Source organism: Ceratotherium simum, chromosome 3, assembly GCF_057802395.1.
Source record: "Ceratotherium simum simum isolate JZ-2026a chromosome 3, ASM5780239v1, whole genome shotgun sequence".
NCBI classification, from domain to species: Eukaryota; Metazoa; Chordata; class Mammalia; order Perissodactyla; family Rhinocerotidae; genus Ceratotherium; species Ceratotherium simum.
In genome coordinates this window covers 53531968-53553319 of record NC_141902.1, presented here as the reverse complement: position 1 = coordinate 53553319, position 21352 = coordinate 53531968, and the positions used below count along the sequence as shown (strand labels likewise).

The 21352-nt window shown below is 38.1% G+C and overlaps 1 protein-coding gene across 8 annotated transcripts in view; it reads right to left on the bottom strand.

The window, feature by feature from the left end:
* The window catches only part of RNF111 (ring finger protein 111), a 73556-nt gene extending 63507 nt beyond the window's left edge, over positions 1 to 10049 (bottom strand). For 3 of the 8 annotated variants that reach the window (XM_014780776.2, XM_087427872.1, XM_087427897.1), the window contains exon 1: positions 9710 to 10049. The gene's annotated coding sequence lies outside the window, so the exon portion shown is untranslated. Of the gene's footprint in view, positions 1 to 6647; positions 7743 to 9372; positions 9587 to 9709 lie in introns of those variants that run through there. The other 5 variants (XM_087427879.1, XM_004421633.3, XM_004421635.3 and 2 more) reach the window with 3 other exon arrangements.
* Positions 10050 to 21352: the final 11303 nt, after the last annotated feature.

Sequence of the window (21352 nt, the reverse complement as noted above, 5' to 3'; positions counted from 1 at the left end):
AATGCACAAATACAAAGAAAGAACTGTACACAAATATTCAAATCTAGTTAATGATATGGAAGCTGAATTTATTTAGGGGTAAAATGCACTAATGCCTGCAACTTACTTTAAAACGGAAAAAAAAAAAAAAACAACCCACACCAAGACGGTTAGAGGAACAATGGATAGATGGATAGATAGGTGATAAAGCAAAAATAGCAATGTTAATTGTAGAATCTAGGTGATGGGGAGATGGGTGTTCACTGTACAATTCTTTCAACTTCTACATATGTTTGAAATTTTCACAATAAAATGCTAGAGGGCAAACATTTGATGAGCAAAAGAAGCCAGACACAAAGTATAATAATATATGATACTATTTATATGAAGTTCTAGAACAAACAAAACTAATCCATAACATCAAAAATCAGATCAATGGTTGCCTGAGGCAGGAGATGGGGGTGACTGCTGGCAAAGGAGCAAGAAAGAACTTTCTAGGGTGATGGAATGTCTTATGCCCTGATTGGGGTGTTGGTTACACAGATATATACATTTGCCAAAATTCACTGACTGTAAAATAAAATGTGTCTTATATTGTACATAAATTATACCTGAATTAAATTGATTTTTAAAATATGTTTACTGTAGAAAACATGGAATAGACAGAAAAAGGAGAGAAATTAAATCCCCCTAAATAGACCATCCAAATAAAATATCACCATCCTTCCGTCTCTTGACAAAGGTCACGCCCTCTGGAGATAAAAACACACCTTACTGCTTTCCTTAAAGGCAACACAGAAATACTGGTTAAGTCCCAGAACTTTGGAATTCCTTTCTCAAGTGACTCAAAACCTACTGACATAAATCCGTTCAACCCCATCATGGCTGTGAGCGTTCAGCAAGTTATTAACTATTCTGAAAAATGGAAATATTTACCTCAAAGAGTTGCTATATATATATATATATATATATATATATATATATATATATATATATATAGTATATATTCTAATATTATACAATATTAGAAAATAAAGCCGATAAATGCTTAAAAACTTATTATTTAAAAACAGCAACAGTAAAACCATTACATGCTAATATAAGTAACATTTATGAATATATCTTCCAAAAAAATTAATGAGAACAGCAGCACTGTTATACATTTTTGCATATCTCTTTAACGTCTGCCTTAACAGAAGAAACTTGGACTCTCATATCTGCTTCTGTATTCAATCTAATAAGAAAATCCAGCTTCATATGAATATGTAATTGAAAAAGGGGGGGTATTTTTGTGTGGTTTTCTTTTGTGAGATCAGCCCTGTGCTAACATCTGCCAATCCTCTTTTTTTTTTTTTGGCTGAGGAAGACTGGCCCTGGGCTAACATCCGTGCCCATCTTCCTCCACTTTATATGGGACACCGCCACAGCATGGCTTGCCAAGCAGTGCGTAGGTGCGCGCCTGGGATCCGGACCGGCGAACCCCGGGGCCCCCGCAGCAGAGCGCGTGCACTTAACCGCTTGCGCCACTGGCCTGGCCCCCGGGGGCAGCAGTATTTTTAATAACCTTTTCAGATAAGTGTGGCTATTATTCTCTGATATTATACCAAAACTTAACAAGTGTAATTTTATAACGGTTAGTTGCAATGTGGAATCTGAACCCATATCAATGAAACTATTCATACCACTTCATTAAAAATACATTCTTCTATCTTGCGCTTTAGATCTTTCACCCACAACATGATTTTGTAACATCAAGGCACTGGTCATTTGAAAAAAGTGGGTCCACTGAGTTATGTATGTCTTCCAAACACTGACACATTTCATTATACAATAGCAAAAAAAAAAAAAAAAAATCACATTTGTTAATATCACCATCAATTTCATCAGAAAGGTCCTGAGAAGCTGCCAAGCTCATAGCGGCAGATACGTTTTCCAAAATTCTAATTTTTGCTTGAAAGCCTGAATTTTTATCTTGGCAATAAATTGTCAGTTGTTTTCCCTGAAGTGACAGGCTCACTTCATTTATTTTTGAGAAAATATATACAAATACCCAAGTTTAAATAACTAGTTGTCATTCTTTCAAGTAAAAATAGTGTTCCATGAAAAAAGCAACTAGTTTGCTAGTTCATCTCACAACTCAATTACACAACTATTTTTCTTCTAGACAAGCACCATACTTTTGGTATGCAGCAGAACTGCCTTGTAACATTCTTCCCATTTTGTCACACGAAATATTAAAAAGACATGTACTCAAGGGTCAAGATTAATAAAATTAACAAGTTTTACTGCTTCATAAAGGACATTGTTAAACGAAACTGGGTTTTGTTTTGGTTTTGTTTTTTACTGTAAATGTGTAGTGATGAAGAATATAATGGCTGTTAGTACAGCTTTTGCCAATGTCTTGATATGCAAGGCAGGGCCAGCAGTTTTACCCATCACTGTGTTTGCACCATCAGTACAAATGTCAACATAGTTAAGTAGCAAAGAACTTAGTATTATTATGAAATAGTTTCAACCTAGCAGACCTTCTCAAACTCTTGAAGAGCCCCTTAGAAGAGTCCACAGACCACACTCTGAGAACTGCTGCAGTGGAGATACATATAAAATAGTAAGAATTTCTTCAGGGAAAAGAATTGGGTAGTACGAACACAGAGACGGCAAGGAGACTTATTTTTCCCTGTACACCCTTTGTACCTTGTGAATTTGGTACCATTTGTATGTATTACTTTTATCTTAAAAAATTAAATAATTAAAAAAAAAATACGTGGGCTGGCCCCGTGGCTTAGCGGTTAAGTGCTCGTGCTCCGATTCTGGCGGCCCGGGTTCAGATCCCGGGCATGCACCGACATACCGCTTCTCCGGCCATGCTGAGGCCGTGTCCCACATACAGCAACTAGAAGGATGTGCAACTATGACATACAACTATCTACTGGGGCTTTGGGGGAAAAATAAATAAATAAAAAATTTTTAAAAATACGTAAACTGATATCAAAAGTGGCTAAGTACACATATAAGCATACTATTTAGACATATAAAGATAAATATCAGAAAGAAAAACTTTTAAGAGCTGAAAGTGTTTCCACTTAGGAAGTGAAACTAAGGGATTAGGAGGGGTGGCATAGGGATCTGCTGTTTTTCATTATAAGCCTTTTGGAACTGACTTTTAAAATCATATACAGATATTAATTGGTTCAAAAATAAAAATCATTCAAAATATTGCCTAGGAAAACACATTAGGTTTGAAAGACAAATAAATAAAGCAAATACCCACGGACAAGGGCGAGAATGGCTGTGAAATCTACCAAGATGTAACAGTAACTGCCTGGAATAATGTGTCTCTGAGTTTCCACTCATACATGAAATATTATTCTATATTCTAATTTTAAAATTTCACTTAAAAAGCTAGTTAAAAAGCAACAATTTCCTTCAGACTAGAATGTCTGATGACTTAGTTAACAATTAAGTATATAAAAACCTTAACTTCTTTTTTTAACAGTTAAGTGTTTAAATCTCACACACACACATACAAAGTAACACAAAGTAAAATAACTTTTTATTTTTTCTTCTATTTTGTCTGATCATGATTAAGATCAAATCAGAACTTATTTATCTGAAAAAGAAAATAGAAGAAAATAATTGTTTTACGGTAAATATAATAAATTGCTAAACCTTACATACTTATTTCATAATTGAAATCTTCATAGAAATATAAACCCACTATCAAAATCTAATTTAAATTTAGTTTCTCTGAGGATGTCCTAACCCAGGACAGAAGAGATTATTTCTATATATAAATAGATAACTCAAAAGCAAACTGGACACCCCACTAAAAGGAAACAGGGCTCCTTGGAAAATGACTGATTCCAGGACTGAGATAGGAAAGATACAAGATGAGCTTAGAACATCTGGCTGTGCCAGAACGAAAGGAAATACTCAAAAAAAATTACGCAGAGTAGCCAGAGTGGAGACGCTCCCGTAGGACAAATCTGGGACAGTCTGAGCATCAAAATAAATAAAGGCAGGGCCTGGCCCGGTGGCATAGCAGTTAAGTTCACGTGCTCTGCTTCGGCAGCCTGGGGTTCACAGGTTCAGATCCCAGGCACGGACCTACGCACTGCTTATCAAGCCATGCTGTGGTGGCGTCCCATATAAAGTAGAGGAAGATGGGCACGGATGTTAGCCCAAGGCCAATCTTCCTCAGCAAAAAAGAGGAGGATTGGCAATGGATGTTAGCTCAGGGCTAATCTTCCTCAAAAAAAAAAAATTAAATAAATAAAGGCAGTAATGGACTGAATAAAATAGGAAAACCCAATGAATAAAACAGGAAATACATAAGTCCGTATTGATAATAGATAAAAGGACGCTTCTTCCTTACAACAGAATGCCTATTGATAAAGTAGAAGAGATGGAGGATTTAGAAAACAACCATTTTGCAACCATTAAGGTAAAGATCAATACAGGCAAAAATCATCAATGGATGCTAAATCCAGGAGGGGAATTTGATGAGGATTCAGAAGATCTGATTAGAAGCAGGATATCTGCATTATCTCAAAGGTATCCCCACAGATTGCTTATTAGGTGCAAGAGAAAAAATAATAACTATACTGTGAAGAAACCAGACAACACTGTGACCAGGTGATTAAAAATTAACATCACCAACGAAGGGCAGACTGATGACACGTGCTTCCATACCATACCCTCAGAAGGACACAAATTCCCTGGATAAGGATGCATAACCTGAGTCTAAGTATGAGAAAACATCAGACAAATCCAAATTGCAGAACATTCTATAAAATATATAGCTTGTATTCTTCAAAAATATCAATGCAATAAAAGAGAAAGGCTAAGACACTGTGCCAGAGTAAAGGAGACTAAAGAGATACGACAACTAAATACAATTTGCAATCCTGGAATGGATCCTCTGGGAAAAATGCTATAAAGGAATAAATGGTATTATTGGAACAAACTGACAAAGCTGGAATAGGGGCTATAGATTAGATAAAGGTATAGTATTATCAATGTTAAATTTCCCGAATTTGGTAAATGTACTGTAATAATGCAAGAGAACACAATACACAGTGAATATTTAGAGACAAATGGGCATGATATACGCAATTTATTCTTAAGTGATTCAGAAAAGAAAGAATGAGAGAGCAAATGTGAGAAAATGTTAAAAATTGGTAAATCTGAGTAAAAGCTATTTAACAGTTCTCAGTACTATTTTTTAAATTTTTCTGTAAGTTTGAAACTATTTCAAAACAAAAAATGTACTAAAAATAAAGGCAAATTGGGACATCAAAAGGTGGTAAAAACAAGTGATTTATTCTGATGCCCTATAGCACATATGAATAAGGGAAATGACTATAACAGTGACGCAGACTGGCACATAGCCCCATATTGAATTTCTTAAATTTTCAATTCTCTAGAAAAATAAAAATATTTTTTAAGTAACCACAAACATTAAGATGCTGATCCTGTATACCCTCAGGAAAACACAGAAATCTATGATTTCATGTTAACACAGTCCACACTGAGGGATTCTCCCTTCCTCCAGCAAGCTGTAAGCTCCTCACAGGCAGGCCTTAAGGTCCTGCTCTTTGTTGTAACTCAAGCACTGACACAGTGCCTGAAATACAGCACTCGAATTTGCTGAATAAATGCTGAATGTTTAGAAAGGGGAACAAAATACTGCATTTTATCAAAATTGGGACGAAGAAGGAGAAAGACAGCTAAATATGGTATAAATTTTTAAAAATATGAACATTTTCAAACCTCACGAAAACAGAGAATATTATTAATACACACAGACCTACCACTCCAACCCAACAATTATCAAGATTATGCCACACTAGCTTCATCTAACTCATCACCCCCCTCCTTTTTTTTTTGGCTCTGAAGTATTTTTAAACAGATACCAGAGATCTTATTTCTCTTCCTCACTCTTCAGTCTCCATCTCTGAAAAATATGGGCATTTTCTTACATAAACATAACGCCATTATCATCTCTAACAAAATTAATGATAATTCCTTGATATAATCTAATATCCATCCACATTCAAATTTCCCCCAAAGTGTTTCAAAAATGACTTCCTACAATTGGTTGGAGTCAGGATTTAAACAAAGTCAACATATTACATTTGGTTGCTACACATAAAACATTTTTAACCTTTCTTTTTACACTATCAGCAATTATGAAAAAGCCTAACAGACAAACAATTAATTTACACTTGTAGATTCTCCAGAATCAAACCCAATCTAATGCATTTGCTGTTCCCCTTGTCTGCAGCCCTCTTTCTCCATATTGTCACTACGGCTGATTCTAAAGATTTTTTATTTATTTATTTTTCCCCCAAAGCCCCAGCAGATAGTTGTCTGTCATAGCTGCACATCCTTCTAGTTGCCGTATGTGGGACGCGGCCCCAGCATGGCCAGAGGAGCGGTGCGTCAGTGCGCACCCGGGATCCGAACCTGGGCCGCCGGCAGCACAGTGTGCGCACTTAACCGCCAAGCCACAGGGCCGGCCCTACTACGGCTGATTCTTTCCAGTTATTGATCGCAAACTACATATTACCTCTAAAAAGAGGCCCTCCCTAACCACTCAGTCCATAGTAAAGCCCCACTTCCCTTCATTCTCCATTATGTGGTGCTATTTTCTTCATGACACTTACCATTACCTAAAACTATTCTGTTTATTTTCTGTTTCCCCCAGTAGAATGTCCACTCCATGAAAGAAGAGTGCCTTCTTCATTGAAGACCAAGAACAATCTAGAGAACGAGACATTCAATAAATACTCACTGAGTGACTAAATAATAACGCAGTACCTCTATTTAAAATGTAAGCTCAGTTTACTATTTGTTTTTAAACATTTATAGCTCACTCCTCATGTAATGGTATAAATCGAGTACCTGTAGAAGCCTGGGCCAGCTGTACCAAGAATCTGTGGGACGCAGGAAAGAAAGAACAGAGGTGTAAGGCATCAAATGCCTTTACTGAACAATGATTAGTTTCTGAAAGAAAAATTATTCAGGATGATTTAAAGAGCATTACCAGAAGTAAAACAAAGTTTCATTTTTCAGGATCATACGAGAGCTATTAAATCATGAGTTAATATCTACAATGGGACAGAAGTATTATCTGGAACAACAAATAGCTTCATCATAGTTTTTTTCCCTAATATATACACAGCACTAAGGAATTTATACTCTCAGTATAGCACTTCCTTCTGGGGATTGGATCATGATGAATACAACAATGAATACCAAAACACCTAACTAAAAATACAAACCATTAAATTTGAGACTTAGAGAAAACTAGAGTTATCTATCCCACAATTCTCATTTAACAATTGAGTGAGATCTGAAGCCCAGGATGGTTATCAATAAAGTCAAAGATCTAATGAATAGCAAGCAATGCTAGATCTAAAATCCAGATCTCCTGTCTCTAGCCCTATACTCTTTCATAAGACAATGTCACACAGAATGTTAACATCAAGTTATAATATACTTTAACTACTATCATTTTTAGTACTGTCCCTTTTTTCTTTTTTTTTTGTGAGGAAGATCAGCTATGAGCTAACATCCATGCCAATCCTCCTCTTTTTTTTTTTTTTTTTTTTGCTGAGGAAGACTGGCCCTAGGCTAACATCTGTGCCCATCTTCCTCCACTTTATATGGGATGCCGCCACAGCATGGCCTGACAAGCAGTGCATCGCTGCCAGCCCGGGATCCGAACCTGGCCGATCCAAACCCAGCCGCCAGCAGCAGAGCATGTGCACTTAACCACTACACCACGGGGCCAGCCCCCCTTTTTTCTTTTTTAACCTACTGAAGTCCTAGCCCACAGAAAGAAAAGTCAAAACAGGGCCACGTATAATTACGCTCCAAGTAAAGCATATTACAGAAACTCTCTTTGACAAAATAATAAAAGAAACGTGTAAAAAACCTAATCGGTTTGATTCAATAGTTTTTTACTCCATACTTTAAATTTTAAAATGAAAATAACTATTTAGGAATATCTGCTGACTATTCCTTTGCTTTAGACGTGTAAATTGCTGTTCTCCTAAACATCAGCATAGCTAGTTTTCAATTATCTGTAGAAATAGAGTACCGAAGTGAAATTTGTCAAGGTGTAACCTCCACTATAATGTCTTTTTCACCAAAATGAAATTATTTTGATTATATCTTTCTTCAAAAACCAACTCTAGTGAAAGAACTAACATGCAAGTGACCAAAAGACACCAATCAAAAGGAAAAAAATGACAGAAGAATCCACACACACAAGACACAGCACCCCTGAGGGGGTAGGAGAGACTCTACTCTTCCTAGTTTTTCCTACAACATTGTTTAGACCAATTCATAAACACCCTCACCAGTTCTTTAGAATACTACTCTGAATCTTAGGCAGCAAACAAATGAGCAGGAGAGAAATGTCATTTGTCCAAGGTTAACTGACAAGAGATGGATAAAAGCAAAATAATTCAAGACTTAAAAAAAAATTTAAGATTATTTTCAGAATAAAAGGGCTTCTTTCTCATCCTATCTATTTTGTCTCACAAACACAACCAAAGCCCACTGTTGATATGAAAAACCACATGGTTTATATTGACATGAAAATTTTTACTAAAAAACATAGTAACAAACTATCAAAATGTAGATCTTCACCCTAATAAAGCAAAGTAAAACCAGTATTATAGAACTTCTATGTAATATCGAAACCACATTCTAACACATGAAAGCAATGACACACACAAAAAAAAACAAAAAAAGAAAAAGAAACAGAACCTTAGCTTATCTTTTCCACAGTCTGTTCTTTTTGGTTGAAGAGGTCCCTAACACCAGAACACTAAACATAAAATATCAAATGAAATAAAGTTAGGATTAAGTCAGGTTCAAAAGCTGTAAGAACAATCAAATGAAGCCTATGTCAGCTGGCATCTCACCACTCGAGAGAGTTCTAAACTCATACTGCACGTAAATCAAGAAACAGGAAAGCATACAATACAATGGAGTCACCCCACACTACAAACATGAACAAACTAAATGAATACCCTACACTTCCTGGTATTTTTTTAAACGTTAAAACGTACACTTGCATTAAGAAGTATCTGTGAAGATCTACTATAACCTATTTAAGAAACTACTGTGACAAACCTCTATCTCTGCAGTATAGAGCAGATATTTCCACTACAGCATGGCCACTGACTCTGATAATAAATATATCAATAATAAAAATATCAAGCTCCTTTTAATGACCAACAGGCCAACTCTATACAAAATCTGACGCGCCTGTATTTCTGCTCTTCCGCGGACTACGTTTCCTTGAGCCCACAAGAAGGCAACTCCCTAACCGTCAGAGCTAACCCAGCGCCCTCCAACACCCCGGGTGCGGGTTACCTTCATCGCTCCATTGTCAAATCGCGCTCCCACGCCTCAGTCCTCAGCCCCCATCCTCAGACTCCACGGAGAGTCGAAAAAGGGAAAGAAATCCCCCCACCCACACTCCCCTACTGTGGGGTGTGGGTGTGTCCGCAGACAAACGCTTTGCTCAAACACAATTAAATCTGCGAAGACCCAGACCCTAAGTCACTGCGGAGCCAGCAATCACCGGCCGGTCGCGGACCCCAGCCTTCCGCGGCCGCAGCCCTTCCTCTTTCTCCCCTCCGGGCCGGCCCCTCCCCCGTTGCGCGCACGCGCGGCCTCCAATCGATCCCCTCCCCCCTGGCCCCCTCACCTTAATCATTAGCCACCCTCTTCCCAGGGTCCGGGAACCACTGGTCCAGGAAGGAAGACAGGAGATGTAAGGAGGGAAGAGGATGCGTCGAGAGCCAGTGATCTGCGTCTCAGATCTCGGCCTAATAGGCCCCTATAGTCAAGAGCAGTGTCTGTCACCGCCACCAAAACTGTACGAGCGGCAGCGCCTGGGTCGGCCCAGCTGACACGGCTTGGGGTCAGAATGCCTAATTTGGTCCCACAGGAACTCCTTCCCCGACGCTGCGGGCCTTTCTATGCTGCGCAGACCGAACACCTCGCCACCGTCGCCGCCACTGCTGCTGCTCTCCTGCCGCCGCCGGCGCTGCCGCCGCCTAACCAATCCCTCCTCTACGGAGCGAGCACGACACTCGGGGCTTTACGACAGTTCGGAAAGCGAGAGCGCAGCAGCCTTCACGCCTCCATTAACATCTGTTTGTTTCTGCGCTTGCTCAGATTCTTGTCTCTCACTGTCCCGCCCCCTCTTCCCCGGACCTCCCCATTTGTACTCGCTGTGTCAGTCTGTGGGCGAAGTCGAGCGGTGTCATGAAGCTCGTTATTTAATTTTCCTTGGTGATTGTGCGTTCCGTAATTAAGCAAAATACTGACTACATTTTGGCTAATTTTTTCGTAACTAAAAATTACAACTAACTACAAAATTATTGACTATACTTAAACGGTACAATTAAACAAAAACACCATGGTTCAGTGTCTTTCACAACAAATGATACCACATCATACTCGCTAGTGACGTAAAGATAATGGTACCTCACTGTTAAGGTGAATTTGCTTAAAGAATCAGATCAAAAGTGGTAATAGATATCTTGGGAACTGACTGTACAATCACATACGCCTTCTTAATTATTTTATAAAAATCAGTAGATAGCAAATGCTTCATTGCGTGCATTAGGAGGATGTAGGTAAAGAGGACGTAGGCTTTAGAATCAGTCAGACTTCCTTTCAAATCCTAGTGATGCCAATTAACAGCTCTCTGATTTATTAGAGCTTTATAAATCTGTTTCCAAAAAAAAAGAAAGAGAGAAAAGAGATAAAATGTCAATTACACCTCAATGAGAAAAGAAATAAAACGATATCTAAAACCAAAAAAAAAAAATCTCAGTTTCCTCCTCTATAGATTGAGCTATGTTATTTACCTCAAAGGGTTCTTGTGGGATTAAATGATAGTTTATATAATGCTTTGAAGGTCACATATCAATTAAGTGTTTAATAAACATTAATTCCCTCCCTTTGTCATCAACTTAGCTTTCTCACTACCCTTTCTTTTGTGCACTCGTGTTCTCCATACTGTTCAGTGAAGAAAATGTTTTAAAAAAATAATAAACCAGGGGCAGGCCCCGTGGCTTAGCGGTTAAGTGCACGCTCTCCGCTACTGGCGGCCCCGGGTTCGGATCCGGGCGCGCACCGCCCCACGGCTTCTCCGGCCATGCTGAGGCTGCGTCCCATATACAGCAACTAGAAGGATGTGCAGCTATGACATACAACTATCTACTGGGGCTTTGGGGGAAAAAAAATTAAAAAAATAAATAAATAAACCAGAAAAGGTAGCAGATTGTGTGGGGAAACTGGGAGAGCATTGGAGTAGGATTTTCCCTCAATCCTCTTGTTTTCTCACACTAAATATAAAATTCTGCCTAGACTGTATTATCTACTGCCATGGTTTTAACTGTTATCCACTCATGACTTCTCAGAGTCATGTATTTCCAGACTTATATTTCCTATATTTCCAGACCTAACCTGTTTTCTAAAGCACTTGACTTGAGCTCTTCAGTAGACACCAGCCACACGCAGCTGTGGAGCACTTGAAATTTGGCTAGTACAAATCGAGAAGTGCTGTAAGTGAAAAATAGACATCCAATTTCAAAGATACAATACAAAAAAATTGTAAAAATCTCAATAATTTTTAATATTGATTGCATATTGAAATAATATTTTGGATATATTGGGTTAAATCAGTAGTTCTCAAGTGGGGGTGATTTTGCGCCCCCCCTCCACACTTGGGGACATTTAGCAATATCTGGAGACATTTTTTGTTGTCACAACTTGGGGGGGGCAGTGGCTACTGGCATCTACTAACAAGACGCCAGGAATGTTGCTGAACATCCTACAATGCAGGGAATAGGCCTCCACAACAAAGAATTCCCTGACCCAGAATGTTAATAGTACAGTTGAGAAACCCCAGGCTTAAATAAAATATACTATTAAAATTAATTTCGTGTTTCTTTTACTTTGTAAAACATGGCTACTAGAAAATTTAAAATTACATTTGTAGTTCACATTATATTTCTATTCGACAGCAATGACTGATCTAGACCCATATGGCTAACCGTTTACTGGATATGTCATTTCCACTTTAATGTCCCACAAGTATCTTTAACTTATATCCAAAATAAATAAATAAATGTAGGTATTTTGTATTTACACCCCGTGCATCTTAGTCTTTTCTGTCTCAGTCAATAGGACCAAGTTATGCAACTAGAAACCTAAAGGTCATCTTTGACTACTCTCTCTTCCTCACTACCTACCTCTAATCAATCAATAAGTCCTTCCAATTCTGCCTCTGAAATATTTCAAATATTAGAAATTGACTCATTCCTCACCATACTCTGTACCAGTCCAGGTCTTTAGTATCTTTAGTAGTCATTTGTTTAACAAACATTTATCAAGTACTTACTATGTGCTAGACATTGTGCTGGGCACTGTGAGTAATAAATACATAATCACTGCCTTACTTGCAGCGTTTTACAAGACCTAAAAAGCAAATCCATTATTTACACTATAATGTGGAAAGGATAGGATGGTGTAATAGTGCTCTGAGAACACAAAGATGGAACATTGTATCAAACCAAGAGGAGGTGATGTTTAAACTAAACTTTGCAATATGAATGAAGACAGTTAAATAAAGCAAATAAAGAGGGCATTCCAGGCAGACAGATCAGCACATGCTAAGGTACAGAATCCCATACCTGAAACAGATGAAACAAATTCTCTACTAGGATCTACTGAAGGTGTCATGTGGGAAAACTATCAAGACATGAGGGAAGAAAAGTAGATAGACATGGATTAAAAAAGTAAAGTTGTTTTTGCTAGGATAAGGAGTTTGAACTATTTTATACTTAAAACTATGGGAAGCCATTAATATCAATATCAATCAGATTTGACTATTAGAGACATCATTATATAAGCAGAGTAGAGAGTGGATTGGAGAGGGGCAAGAGCAGAGGGGTGAAGATCAGTTGGAATGACAGGTAAAAAAGTGATGAGGGTGGTGGAAATGAGAATGAGAAGGAAAAGACAGATACAAGAGATAAGAAAATTGAATAAGTGGATACAGGTGGTGAAGGAGAAGGAGACTCTCAGAGGCTTCCAGATTTATGGTAAGTGGTTGAGTGGTGGTACTGTTCAAGAAAGAGACACAGGCTTACAAAACCCAACTTTTTGGGTCTGGGACTTTTGGTGGGGGCAGGATGAGGGAGGAGGTTGAGAGAAAGGAAATGATTACTTCTTTATTGGGCAAGTTAAGTTTGAGGTGTCTAACATTTACCCAAAGTGAAGATTCCAGTAAGCTGTCGGATGCATGGGTCTGGAGCACAGGAGAGAAGTCTGGGCTGAAGATAGAAATTTGGACTCATTAATTTATGTGTGACAGCTGAAGCAGTAATTTTGATGTCACTCAGAGTATACGAGAGATACCTGGGGAAGTCTGATATTTTAAGAGTTGGAGAATAAAAAGAAGTTCCAGAGGATATAGATGGGCCAGAGCAAAGGAAGAAAACCCAAGAGAGATGGGTAACAGACCAAGAAAAAGAGTTTCAATATTGAAGTGGGGGATCAAAGGTATAAAATGCCCATTAGTTTGGCAATAAGGAGATCTGTAAACAAGAGCAGTTTCAGCAACTGTCCTACATTTTAGAACATAGGTTCTGAACTGGGGTCGATTTAACCCCCAGGGGTTATTTAACAATGTCCAGAGATAATTTTGGTAGTCACAACTGGGAAGATGTTACTGATATCTAGTGGGTAGAGGCCAGGGATGCTGCTAAACATCCTACAATGCACAGAACAGCCCCCCACAACAAAGAATTATCTGGCTCAAAATGCCAATAATATTCCAGTTGAGAAGTCCTGGTCTAGAAAAGACTGAACAGTGTAGTTAGAAAAGGACCAGTACTTTTTCATGAAATTGGTAGTAAGTGGAAAAACAAAGAAACATTTCTAGCAGGATATGGAGTTAAGAAAAGGGAGACTTGAATCCTGTTTGGTATGCTGAAGTGAAAAGAGCCAGTAGCAAAAGAGAGGTGAAAGATAATGGAAATGAAGGGATGCTCAATGGAGGCAGAGGAAATGGGATTCAAAGCTCAGATGGAAGAATTAGCCTTGGAGAGGAGAAGAGACAGGTCCTTTCACTGAAACAGGTGAGGAGGAGGAGGAAGGGATTGTACAAATGAACTAAGTTTGTTAGCTTCAGAGGGCAAATTGAGGGCTTGCTGAGTGCATGACCTTGGTTTCTCTGTGAAACATGAGGTAAGGCCATCTACTAAGATACCAGGTTTGGAAATGGCTGGGTGGAGAGTAATTAGAAGAGAGAGAAAAAATTGGAATAGTCACTAACATGATGGCAGAGAGTAGATGGACAACAAATCAAAGGCAGGAAGCCCAGAGCAGAAAAGGGGTGAGACTGAGAAGACAGGTGCCACGAGGTTGTATTTAGGGGAATAATTGTCAATTATAGGGGTAGGAAATATCTCTCACCTGAATTACAAACAATAGTTTCCTGATTTCTATGCTTATGTTCCCACCACTATCACCACACCACTCCCAATTCAACCGTAAACCACCATCAGAGTATGGCAGAAACTGATGGAGACACCAGTTTGCTTAAAATCCTTCGGTCCCTCCATCACCTCCAGGATAAAATCCTAAGTCCTTAGCTTAGCAAATAAAGCTCTTTGAAATCCAGATTCTCCAGTGCCATTTCACACCACACCTGCTCCCTGCCCCTGCTTAGACTTCAGCGGACTTCTCAAACTATAAGAAGTTCTCCAGAAGAGAAATACTGCTTCAAAATCTCCCTGCCTTTACACCTACTATTCCTTCTATCTCAAAATACCCTCCCTCTCTCTCCCACATCTCCCATCCCTGCTTTATCTGCTTAGCAAACTCTTATCCATTCCTCAAAGCCCTCTTCCATGAAGCATTTCCTTACTTCTCTCCCCACTCCCTCAATAGAGCTAATAATCATGCCCACTTTTGTACTCTCTTCGGTCTTTGTATATACTTCTATTATAAGTATTACAATTATTTATAGACATATCTGTCTTCTCCAAAAAACTAAAATCAAAAAATATATATAATGTCCTTCTCTCTTTAGTAGAAAAATATTACTCAATAAATATTTATTGAACTTACTGAATAAGGAGATTGGGTTCTCATCTCAATTTTGCCACTAAGAAACCAGAAATCCGTAACTTAATCAAATCACTTGAACTCTTCCAAAAATTAATTTTTCTCATCTGTGGACAGATCAGGGCTATCCAACATATAATCCAAACCAAATTCTGCCTGCCTGAAACTGCAGCAAATAAATGTTTACCAAATTAGCCTGTATCCATGAGCCAGCAGTGCCTAACTGGTAGCCAGGAACTTGAGGAGCTTGCTCTAAACATGGAGATATTGAGCTGAATTAATGGGTCACCTGCAATAAAGGGGAAAAGGAAAATTTCGACAAATTACCAAAGTCAGAGGAAAAGACTGATACACCCCCATCCATTGCATACTTCACAATTGAGTAAAGTTTGCAAGTAAGAGTAAGTGATTTTGTGGTCCATTTTGTGAGCTCTTTGGAAGGAAATGAGCAAAGTTTGGAGATTTAATGCAATGAGATGGGGAGATTTGGGGAACTTGTTGAAAATATGTACCAAACTATTTCCTCAGATGAAAAGTTTTGGGAAGAATTAAAAGGATCTGAGATGCACAATAGTCAGAACACTTAGTGATTCACAACACTTTACTTTCTTATTGATGTACCAAGATATCACTGGAACTTGAAGGTGAAAGGAAAATATTATAGATTCCACAACATTGCTGGTTTAGTTGAGGCAGTACAGGTCCTCACTAAAATTTTATATATAAAATTTGATTTCAGGTTACAAGATTGCAAACAGAGATGGTGTTGAGTTTGAAGATTATAATCTTTATCATACGTACAGAGAGAGACAGAGACAGAGAAACAGAAAGAGAGAAGAATCATTAGACACAGCATTTATTTCCTACTACTAAACTGTTTTGAAGTCAATGGAATCACAGATTTTGAAAAATTGAGGAACAATTTGGTGGAAGGATAACCTCTAAAGACAGTACAATTTTAATGAGTATTTATCATTAAGTTTCTCCGATTGTCTTTGGAATGCAACATTCAAGATATATTTGAATTGGGCCGGACCCGCAGCACAGTGGTTAAGTGAGCGTGCTCTGCTGCTGGCGGCCCGGGTTCGGATCCCAGCCGCTTGTCAAGCCATGCTGTGGCCGCATCCCATAAAAGTGGAGGAAGATAGGCACAGATGTTAGCCCAGGGCCAGTCTTCCTCAGCAAAAAGAGAAGGATTGGCATGGATGTTAGCTCAGGGCTGATCTTCCTCACAAAAAGAAAAAAAAAAGATATATGAATTATCAAGCATTAATACTATCTGTGTGGCTCAGTTTCTGAAAGGCTGAGGTAACAAATTATGGACTAATAAGGAGACATAGAATGCCTGGAATTTTGTAGACAAGCATTTGAAATTTCAAGTATCTTGAAATATTTCTAGCTGTCTGGCCAAAGTCTGGTCATGCTTGAGGCCATCTGGTTCTGTGACAGTGTATTTTTAAAATAAAACTGTACAAAAATGAAAGAGAAAGCCATCATCCACCCCTGGTAATATAAGCCTTTACATTACCAGTGTCACAACTGAGGTGTCTGGATGGACTGATAATTGTTCTCAGAAACAGTTTAGTCTGTTAATTACCAGTATTTTTATACACTTGGTCAAATTTGGCCATAGGTTTACAACTGAACTTTTACACTAAGTTGTTTTAACTCTTTTTAGAATGCTTTTGCACTGCTGTTTTTAAAATCCATAATTTATAAAGAGTTCACTTCTGTTAGCAACGTAAAAAATTCACAAGTTTCTGATCATTAAAAAGTTAGGCTGTATAATCTGTGAAGACCCTTAGAGCTCTAACATTTCATGGTTTGCTCAGACCTAACAAGATTTATGTGAACCCAGTGAATATTACAATTTCATGTATGATTTACATACTAGTAAATTATTTGCAAATTCAGAACAGGAAGTAAAGATGTTTCTAGGTACTTGCCTGTTATTTATAGATCGTGTAAAGTTCTCCAAAAACATTAAATGTTTCCCTAAACTATATTAGCATTTGTTTAATTGCCTAATATGTATCTTGACTATGATTTTGGGTTACAGGATCATAAACAAAGACTGCTTTATTTAGTTTATAGATTATATAGTACAGTTAAAATACTGTTATATTTGGGGAATATTCAGAATTAAGGATATAGAAGAAGGAAGAAGAGAAAGAAATGAAACTGCCCGTGTAATAAAAGGAGATTTTAAAAATATTTAACAACTTGAATTCGAATTTCTTTAATACTCAGGACTTCTGGTAAGGTTTTAATTATTTTTAACTTTCGATAGAGCATAAGTCACTATTACACTACTGTTTCTGAAATTTGGAAAGATTATTTAGAGATTTTAGTTTCATACCTTTATTTTGATATTTGCTCAAAATATTTAAGTTTTGAAAATATAAATTTGTCAAAGTTGATGACGACCAAACTCTGAAACCTTACTTATTTGGATTATACGGATAAATAAGATCTTTCTACTCTGAACCCTTCAAACTAATTTAGGATTGAGTTAAACTAGGAAAGAGTGCCACCTACCGAATGAAAATTACTTAAACATCTGAACATAAAGTTCATTTTTCAGAACATCTAAAGTTCTAGCATTTTTTTCCTCAAAGATGTACATTTAAGAGGATCTTCGGGCCGGCCCCCTGGCTTAGCGGTTAAGTGCGCGCGCTCCGCTGCTGGCGGCCCTGGTTCGGATCCCGGGCGCGCACCGACGCACCGCTTCTCCGGCCATGCTGAGGCCGCATCCCACATACAGCAACTAGAAGGATGTGCAACTATGACATACAACTATCTACTGGGGCTTTGGGGAAAAAAAGGAGGAGGATTGGCAATAGATGTTAGCTCAGAGCCAGTCTTCCTCAGCAAAAAGAGGAGGATTAGCATGGATGTTAGCTCAGGGCTGGTCTTCCTCACACACACACAAAAAGAAACAGATTGAACTAGTTGAGAACTAGAGCAGCTGGTGTGACAACCCACACCAAATACTTGCTAGCCCCACCTGCCCACACCTGCCTGGCAGTAGGCATGACGCTTTCACCCAGACTTCACATTTAGTTTTTATCCTACATCATTTAAAAATATTTTGTATGTGTGTGTGTGTGTGAGGGAGATCAGCCCTGAGCTAACATCCATGCTAATCCTCCTCTTTTTGCTAGGAAGACCGGCTCTGAGCTAACATCTATTGCCAATCCTCCTCCTTTTTATTTTCCCCCCGAAGCCCCAGTAGATAGGTGTATGTCATAGTTGCACATCCTTCTAGTTGCTGTGTGTGGGACGCGGCCTCAGCATGGCCGGAGAAGGGTGCATCAGTGCGCACCCGGGATCCGAACCCGGGCCGCCAGTAGCGGAGCGTGCACACTTAACCGCTAAACCACGGGGCCGGCCCCATTTAAAAATATTTATTGACAACCAAGATATGCCAGATATTTGAGGAAAACCATAACATGAAAGAGACCAAGATAAACATTTTAAAAAATGATGACAGAGAGTAGAGATAATTTAACAAACAGAAGGGGAAAAATATGCTAAACCTCCTAATGTCCTCAGAAATTAAAAAAAAATGATACTATATCCTTATAACAGGAAAAGGACGCTACAGAAAAGCAAGAAAGAATGCTTAGAAATTAAAGTTATGATTTCTGCAATTAAAATTCAACAGAAAGGTTGAAAGATAAAAGCAAGAAAACCTTCTAAGATGATAGACAAAAAGGAATATGGAGAAAAAGTAAAAGTTATAGAGGACCAATCCTAGAGGTAAAATATCTAATAGAAGTTCCAGAAAGGGAGAACAAACAATACGGAGAGAAGAAATTATGAAAGAGATAAGAAATTCCCAGAACTGAAGAAGAGCTCTAAAATTCTAAAATCATTTATTCATTCATTTCTTGTTGGACACTCAGGTTGTTTCCACCTTTTGGCTATTGTGGATAATGCTGTTATGAGCATTCATGTACAAATATCTGTTTCAGTCCCTGTTTTCACTCCTCTGGGTGTACACCTTGAAGGTGGAATTGCTGGGCCATATGGTAATTCTATGATCAGCTTTTCGAGGAACCATCAAACTGTTTTCCACAGTGGCTGCACAATTTTATATTCCTATCAGCAATATATGAGTTTCCAATTTCTCTGTATCCTCATCAGCACTTGTTATTATCTGCTTTTTTTTTTATTATAGTCATCCTAGAGGGTGTAAAGTGGCATCTCATTATGGTCACACTCTTTTATTCTCTTAGTGGTTACCTTAGAAATTACCACAGTCATCCTTACTTAAAAAAACCTAATGTGATTACCTTTATTCTCCCCCTGGGGAAGAATCTATAAATGGTTTAACAACATTTACTACATACACACCCCACACACACATACATATCACTTACGAAATTTTTGTCATGTATGTATTGTAATTCTATGTCACTTACATGCCACAAGACATTAATATTGTTTTTTCACATCCCCTACTTTCACAGCCAATGTGATTTAGACTTATCCTCATAATTATCATTTTCTTTGATCGCCATCGTTTTCTGCATCTGACCTTTCACGCAAGATTTTCTTTCTGCATAATGAACAACTTATAGAATATTCCTTAATGCTTATCTGCTGTTGGCAATATCTTTTGTTTTTCTCAGAAGTGTATTAACTTCATCTTCACCATTGAAGTATTTCTAGGGTGGTAGTTTTTTTCTCATGGCACCTTGAAGATATCATTTCACTGTCTTCTGAGGCTCTTGCCGTTGAGATGTCAGCGATGAGTTTAAATGCAGCTTCTTCAAAATTAATGTCTTTTTTTTCTGGCTGTTTTAAGATTTTTCTCTTTGTCTTGATTTACTAAAGTTTCATTTGTTTGTATTTAGTTGAGGATTTATTTTTATTTACTCTGCTTGGGTTTTGTAGGGCTTCTTGAGTAAGTGGATTATCAGCAATCATCTATTCCAAATATTGCCTCAGATCCATTCGTTTTCTTTCTCTTCTGAGACTTCAATGAAACATGTTAGATCCCCTCATCCAATCTGATATATGTCTCTTGCCCTTTATACTGTATTACCTATGTTTTAATTACTCCTTGCTTCATCCTGAATAGTTTCTTCTGAAATTGATTCCAGTCACCTAATTCACTCTTCAGTTGTGACTAATCTACAAATCAAATTTTTTAAATTTGGTATTGTTTTTTCACTCCTGGATTTCTATTTTTTCCCCCATACCTGCTATGTCACTTTTCTATAGTTTACAGTGCTCTGCTAAACTTTTCAACCTTGATTTTGTTCCTTGAACACAGTAATCATAGTTATTTTACAAAGTTTGTGCCCGATAATTCCAGTTTCTGGAGTCCCTGTGAATCTTTTTCTGCTGTTTGTTTTTTCTGCTGGTTCTAACTTATGGCATCTTGTCTCTTTATGTGCCTCTTGATCTTTGTGTTCAGGACATTGTGCTTGAAATTTTATTATAAGAATCATCTGAAATCTGTTGTTGATGTTAACTTCCTCCATAAAGCGTTTTTGTTTGTCTCTGTCAGGTGCTCAAGGGGGTCAGCAGTGCAGGGCCAAGGCGTGTAGCTTGCTGCACCACCACTTGATGTGAGGGAAGACCACAATCCATATGCTTTCTTCCAGAGAACAGGCCATCACGGCCCTAGCCCAAAGCTGGGGCTGGGTCACCATCCTTGGTGAGCACCATCTATCAACCCTTATTCCTTCAGCCCAGACTAAATGTGCAGCTTAGTCTCTCATTTGCCTGTTTAGGATTGGCATACATACCTAGAACAAAAGTGCTCCTGAAACTAATACAATGTTATACATCAATCACACTTCAATTAAAAAAAAAAGTGCCCCTAAATGACTCACCTCTCTGGGCCCAGTCCTCTCCCATATCTTGCCTTGTAATTTCTCATTAAATTATTAACTATTTCATGATTTTAGAAGACATTTATAGTTTATCCAGCTGTTTTAGTTATGTTCAGTGGGAAGGTAGGTACAAATTATCTGGTTTACCATAATTTAAAGCCAAATATCCTGCCTTTAAGGTTTAGGCGTAAGATTCCCTTTTAGTGCTCATTGTACCTCACTCTCTCTCTAAGTAATTTCATATGCTACTTTGCGTATATGCTGATATCTCAAAATTTTCTGTCTTTGCCCAGATCTTTCTTCTGAGCACCAGATATGTATATGTTCAATAGCCTATTCTACATCTCCACTTG